General features: G+C 41.8%; 1 long non-coding RNA gene across 1 annotated transcript; it reads left to right on the forward strand.

Moving 5' to 3' along the window:
- The first annotated feature begins 224 nt into the window (after window positions 1–224).
- Window positions 225–3,984, forward strand: LOC148685630 (uncharacterized). The gene is made up of 2 exons (XR_015950180.1): window positions 225–277; window positions 2,971–3,984. It is a non-coding gene; the product is annotated as an uncharacterized LOC148685630 (long non-coding RNA).
- Window positions 3,985–7,521: the final 3,537 nt, after the last annotated feature.

Genomic DNA, 7,521 nt, shown 5'->3' on the forward strand with positions numbered 1-7,521 from the left:
ATACCGAATACAAAAAATCCCCTTCCCCACCCCCAACCCCTGCCCCTATCCCTGCCCCTGTTCCTTCACAACCTAAATTAGACTTATCCATAATATACTTATTTCCAATCACACACATTATTACACAGTAAGTACTTAATTCTTTTATCTTCTAGATTAAAAGATATTAATAGTATTACAATACAAATAGCCTCCATGTGATTAATTTGCTTTCTTTTTGTTTCTAGAGTCCTGTTGCATCAGAGAGGAGAGACGATTTATCTACATAAGTACTAAGGTAAGCAGTAAGCGGTTCCCATTTCCTTATATTATCCTCCGAATTTGTTTCTTTCAATATTTCGTATTTTCTTGCTAAATTATAATATGATATTAATTTTTGTAATAAGCACAACTTTGTGGCAAATAAATGATCTTCTTTGCAAAGGTGACAGTGAGGAGGCACCTAATGGTGAAGACTGATGAAACAGCTCAAATGCAAGAAGGCACATATGTTTGTTTAATGGTACAAATAAAAATAAAAAGGACAGAAGTCTCAAGATGCTATATATCTATAAAATCAGTTTCATCTTTTGTTTTGGAACCATCCAAGTGAGAGAGAATGAATAACAAAGCTGTGCTAGAATACTTGAGAGCATGAAGTAACGTCAAAAATCTCCTGAAACACCCCCCCCTCCAAAGCATTGTTTCTCTAATTTTACGTGAGCACAATGCCAAGCAAGTTCTCATCCTCCAGAAGAAATGTGTGTATGTTTGTGTAAGTGAAGCAAAACACTACGGTGCATCTTAATGACTGTTTACATGGAAAGGTATCTTAGTCAGAAGGAGGGCAGCGTTATCTCCTTTGTTTGATTGCCATTAAAATGGTTTCATTGTAATTGGGCCGATAATGACTTTGATTACATGGCAAGGGAGATGGATGCATTTATCATCCCCATAGCAGCCTTGTTTATTGTGAAGATTGTCGTTTGTCCTCACCGAAAAGGTTGAAATGTAAATGCAGTATCTTATGTGAGCCTACCAAAAAAGGAGATGGTTGAATTTGGCTTTCCCGTACAATGCAGGGTCTATGCCCCATGCAGATGTATGACAAACTGTGTATATTATAAGGAGCATGGAGCAACATGTGGGTGCTAGATACCCTAAATTCCTGGGCCAGTATGTGGTTGTTAGAATTTAATTAAAGCTTGGGGTGTTAAAACTGGGAAATAGCCAGACCCATGTGTATTAAGTGTGCTTCTATTAGGCTGTGTGTTAGATACTTTTAAATCCTGGAATCAGCAAGTGTTAAAAGCTAATTCAGTCATGCTAGCCTCCTATGGGAGTTGATAGCCTGGAGTAATGCACCATTAGGACAACAGAGGATCAAAGGAGCTGTGTGAGACTGTGAAGGGGTGATGCCCCTTTCACTCTACAGGTGAAAGCAAAGGTTAAATAAATAGGAGGGAGAAGCAATGTGAGTTAGAAGCTTAGAGAGTTAGAAGTTATGTAACATAGAAGTAAAGTAGCAATCTGGAGAGAGAGTCAGAGGGTGTGGTGCTGATGTCTATTTTCAATCCAAGGCTGGGAGAAGAAAGACCCTCTTGGGGTGCTGATGCCGTGAACTCCTCCATCGTAGGCTCAGGTTGCATGCACAGGTAAAGAAACCATACATCATAAGGACACCACAGTCTCTGTTATGCTTCATTTCCAAAAGGAAACATGAACCCTGTGTATAGTGTGTCTGGAGCCCCTCGCACCGCTCAGAGATTGTGGTGGTGTGCAACAGTATTCAAAACAAGCAGTCACTCACTGTGACTCCTGGCAGTATGAAGCAAGACATAAATTGAATTGAACTGAATCCAGAACAGCAGAATGTATTGATAAGCAATCTTATTGCTGCTGAATGAATTAAGAACTGAAGTGGGACCGGAAACCATTGTCTCTTTTCCAGCCCAACAAATAGAACCACGCTTTGTTGTTAGTTCTAATTTAGCTTTTTCACCTTGGACCCTCTCTTTTAAAATTCCTTTTAACAGTGAATCACAATTTCCAGGTCCACAGCAGTGTGTTCAGGGAGATAAATGTTCCCCTGCTGCTTTTTGAATGTTGCCATTTCTGATATCAGATTCTTCACACATTATACGTAGGTCCCATATCAAAGCCCCCACCTCTATCCCTGTAGTGCTGTCATGGGATCTAATAGCATCAGCCGCAACCACAGCTTGCTTATTTATAAACATAAGGGGCTCATTCACCTGTTAATCTTCCAGCGTGATATCTGCTACCAGCGAAAGCAATGCTCCTCTTTTTTTCTTCATAGGACAAACAGGTCAGCCACTATGGAAAAGAACCAAAGGACACCAAGGTGCCAAATGAAATGACAATATTCAGTAGGGAAGCTCACTGTAGGGTTGTTTTTTCTCCCATGCCAGTTTCATCTTAATCATTTTGCATATTTGCACGTTAAGAGGAGCTTTGTTCGATCAGGACAAAAGGCCACCTGGTTCAGCATCCTGTTCTCACTTCAGTCCACCTCAGTCCAATTCTAGTTCTCAGCAACTGGTTTTTCAAATGCATGCTACTTCTGGCAGTGAACACAGAACATAGCCATAGTCCAATCCTGTTTTAAAGCAATTCAAAGAATCATAGAATTGTACAGTCGGAAGGGGATCCCAAAAGTCATCTAGTTGCTGCTGCCAATGCAGGAATCTCAGCTAAAGCACCCATGAAAGATAACCATCTGCTTAAAAAACCTCTAAGGAAGGATAGTCCACAACCTCCCAAAGAAGAGTGTTTCACTGTCAAATAGCTTATTGTCAGAAAGTTTCCCCTGACCTTTAATCAGAAATGCCTTTCTTGTAACTTGAAGCCACTGATTTGAGTCCTGCCCTCCAGAGCAGGAAAAAACAAGTTTGCTTCCTCTTCCATGTGATGGCCCTTGAGATATTTGGAGATGGCTATCATATCTCTTCTCAATTTCTTCTTTTTCAGGCTAAACAAACCCTGCTCCTTCAACCGTTCCTCACAAGGCTTGGTTTCCAGACCGTTGTTCATCTTGGCCACCCACCTCTGCAAACACCCCAGCTTTAAATTATGATGCCCAGAATGTTGGTGGTCATCACTATCTCTTGGAACAGGGGTCAGCAAACTTTTTCAGCAGGGGGCCGGTCCACTGTCCCTCAGACCTTGGGGGGAGGGGGGCTGGGCGGACTATATTTTGGAAAAAAATAATGAATGCATTCCTATGCCCCACAAATAACCCAGAGATGCATTTTAAATAAAAGGACACATTCTACTCATGTAAAAACACGCTGATTCCCGGACCGTCCGTGGGCCGGATTTAGAATGTGATTGGGCCGCATCCAGCCCCCGGGCCTTAGTTTGCTTACCCATGTCTTGGAATAAGTGGTTTGCACAGAAGACACTGACCAAACACAAAATAGCAGAATAGTTTGTACAAATTAACACTGCATTCAACATCACAGAGAAGCTGATTGAGGACAGTCAGGGAGGAGACAGTGTCTGGTGCTGAGACGCATTGCTACTATTTAGCGATAATGCTCTTTAAAAAAGACCACTTTTTCATGTAATGCAGAACAAATGGTTTTGCTTTTTTAAAAAGAAGAAGAAGAAGAAGAAGAAGAAGAAGAAGAAGAAGAAGAAGAAGAAGAAGAAGAAGAAGAAGATTCCTATGGCAAAGCAGCTCCAAAATGTTAACTGTCTCCTTTTGCAATTAATATGCCAGTAACACTAAATGAATTCCTCTAAAGCCCATAGGCCCTCAGAAGCTGCCTGACATAGAATATTAAGCATTGTAACTTGGGCAATTCAACTCTCTTTGGCCTGATAGCTTCTGCTTTTTGCAAGATAAGAGCTCAACAAAGAGTCCGTAAATCAGTAGTTAAAGGTGCAACAGCTAAGAAACTTAATTGCTGATGTTCTGCACTGGAGAAACCAATGTGTTCTTCTTGAAAAGCCATTAATAAAATGCCAACCCCTTTCTAATGGTGATTATTCTTTTATTCACCTTGAAATCTGATGAACTTGGAAGAAACGGCAATGTGTGGTTTTAAGGGCGCGTATCGGTCTATGTTTTATGCATTCTGAAATAATCTGTTATGTGCGATACAATCTTACAAGACACGTAGGAAAACAAAGCATTGGTAAAATTAGCTTTTGTATAACACCCCCCCCCCCCCAAATCTGTCATCCGATACATTAAATGTTGCTGTGTACAGGGAGTTTTGTGTCTGCGAAAACAGAGATAGGAGAAGTAATGGGGTTTCAGAGTCCTAATCCAAATATATGGTCCCTGACACACTGTGAGAATACAAGTTGTTGCAGGTAGTAAAATATATGTATCACACACTTCAAGGTTCATGAAGGTTTCTTGATCTTTATTCGTTTTTTTAAATAAAACAACAACAACTGTATTTATGTCCAGTTCGTTGGAGCAAACAGCTTCCATTGATAACTATATGATGCATTTAAACGAGAGAATTAGGTGGCATTCAAACAGGCAACAAAAGTTGTAATTCTGGGCATGCTTATTTGAGAGCAAGAGTCGTGGATCTCAGTGGGAACTAAATATAGACTAGGCTGCAAGACAGGTCAGCATTCTAACTTGCATAGGGTTGGGCTCAGCGGCAGCACGGCAGTTCTCATCACTGGGAAATTTTCTAGGTTCCCATTTTGCATTGTGATGATGAAGCTAGAGGAGTCGTGGACCATTCTTCCTACTCCTCACTGTAGAGTCCTTTGATTTGCTCTTGATGTACGTACTTATTTGGCCTGTTTGGCATTCAGTGCGGGCTGGTAAAGGAATATAAGCACTCAACTGACAGGCAGTCTGAGCCATTATGGGGTTTTAGGGTACTCTTGAGTCACCTTCCACAGCCTTCTGCTTGGGTAATTTCTTGGGGCTGTCCTTTAGGGCCTTGTGAACACTGGACAATGGGGTCTGGGTGTGCAAGTTGGGCTCACATTCCCAAGGCTCACTTAGCAAGGAGGGGGAATGCAGCTTACGTGTCAGAGGAGTAGAGAGATGCTTCCCTCATAATACATTAATTCAAACCCACCTCCCCATTCTTATATAATTTGGTTTCGGATTGGCGGGTCTTCTACTGTTGCATTTGAATAAATGCAACAACCCCCCCCCCCCCGGTTACTCTGTCTCTTGCACCTTCCTCCAGGGTGTGCTGGTAAATACCTCATCCAAAATTCCATACACTCTAACAAGATTGTGATGAGAAAAAGCACATATTAATGTTTTTGTTGATTTGTTCATAAAACGAGGTTTAGGCCTTTTCTCCCCCCCCAAACTTGTAGCTGCTTAATTGCCAGATAGAAAATGGCTCTTAATGAGCAAAGCACCCCAACATTAATGATACTTTCACTGCATAGTTTCTACCATGTCTCATTTCTTTGGATACCATTGTAATAGGACTCAAAAGGTCAAAGCCTATTACCGTCCCACTCATTGAGTAAACAAGTTATAAAACCCATTATACAACCCATTATGCACATAGTATTAATTATAACTCATTCCCGCCTTCTTCTTCTTTTCATTTATCATATAGATGCAAGTTTATGAAAAGAGAGATAGGCTGGTGTTTAGTAAGACCACGGCAGCCTCAGATCAGATACTTTCCCCATAGAGACAGAAGTTGAACTGGGACATGTATTCCATCTGTTGTGAGCATTGTAAAAAAAAAGTTGAACTATATCATTCTGTCTGTCTGTCTGTCTGTCTGCCTGCCTGCCTGCCTGCCTGCCTGCCTGTCTGCCTGTCTATCACATCTATCTATCATCTTGCATATTAATAACGGGGCTCTGTGTCTGATTAAATGCACGGGTTCAATGATTCTTCAAGTTATGCATTTGGAGTAAGAGAAGAATAGTTTTCATCTGAAGGAGAGAGAGAGAGAGAGAGAGAGAGAGAGAGAGAGAGAGAGAGAGAGAGAGAGAGAGAGAGAGAGGTGCATTGCTTAAGCAAGTCTTTGGTCCCAAACATTTAACCACATGTGCATTGGAGAGACCTTTGAGATTTCAAAGAGTAAGGTTCAAATAATATATATCTGAAACCCAGGTTTAAATTTGTATAAAAATAGGGCTTGGAAACTTTGAGGGAAAGGAAATGTGTACTGTATATCGGGGGGAAATTCTCACTAAAATCCTGATGAATTTTCATGAGGAGTTTTAATATAAAATTTGCAAACTGATGCAGAAAGGACTGTATTTAAGATTGGGGGGGGGACAGGAACTGAGAGAAATCAGAACTGACAGATGTATCCACCCTTACACCAAACCTAGCCAGTGAAGCTGTTGCAGTCCAAGCCACCTGAAGGCTCTTTCCTCAAAGAGGGCAGAAGGACTCTTTGCAAGAGAGGCTACGTGGTAGCACCTCTCTAAAGTGTAGCAAATTTCAGTATATGCACTGGCCCATTGGGTGGAAGCCACTTTCCCATTTGTAGATAGATTCTTGCATTCTTTAAGGGAGGGAAGGCACTTTCTTTACCTAGAGAATGGTGTCCTAAATGGTTTGAGAGACAGATGGCATCTGTGTCATGCAGTGGAATTTAGCTATTCCCCTTGAGGAACTGGGATGAAATATTGCTCCCTTTTCAGGGCAATGAATACTTTTCATTCATTTGAAGGATTGATTATGGTATCATCATCTGCTCTAAAGGGTGCTGGCAGGATTGTGCAAACTATTAAAATATCAAATGGGGAAAGAGGAATGCGCTGGATTTTCACATTTGGAGATGATTCAGCTTTCAATTGAGGACAGCTTCTTTGTATTGGCATCTTTTCTTTTGGCACGCACACTTGAGCGCAGGGTCAGAACTGACTGTCACAGTCAAACAGCTTTCAGAAAATTGTATGTTGAGATTGACAATTGAGACACTGAAAAATTCCAAAATGGTTCAACTAATGCCTGGTTTTTTCATTCAGCCCAATCAAGCATGCCAAGCCCTATTTTCAGCAATGTCGTGCTTTTGCTTCCTCTCCCAAACTCAAGGTGGAATTGTAAATAGATGGGGAGTATTCTATTCTGTACCTTTCACTACACTTAAAAAGGTAAAGGGACCCCTGACCATTAGGTCCAGTCGTGACCGACTCTGGGGTTGCGCGCTCATCTCGCATTATTGGCGGAGGGAGCAGGCGTATAGCTTCCAGGTCATGTGGCCAGCATGACAAAGCTGCTTCTGGCAAACCAGAGCAGCACATGGAAACGCTGTTTACCTTCCCGCTGTAGAGGTTCCTATTTATCTACTTGCATTTTGACATGCTTTCGAAATGCTAGGTTGGCAGGAGCTGGGACCAATCAACGGGAGCTCACTTCGTCACAGGGATTCGAACCGCCGACCTTCTGATCAGCAAGCCCTAGGCTCAGTGGTTTAACCACAGCGCCACCAGTCCCTTAAAACAACCTGCAATGCTCCATCTCTTATGAAGGTGCATTGGACATGGGCCACCGAGATGTGGATTCAAATCCGCGTTAGACCTTTGAGACTCATGGCATGGTGTCAGAAAAGTATT

This window comes from Zootoca vivipara, chromosome 5 (genome assembly GCF_965207765.1).
Source record: "Zootoca vivipara chromosome 5, rZooViv2.hap1.1, whole genome shotgun sequence".
NCBI lineage: Eukaryota > Metazoa > Chordata > Lepidosauria > Squamata > Lacertidae > Zootoca > Zootoca vivipara.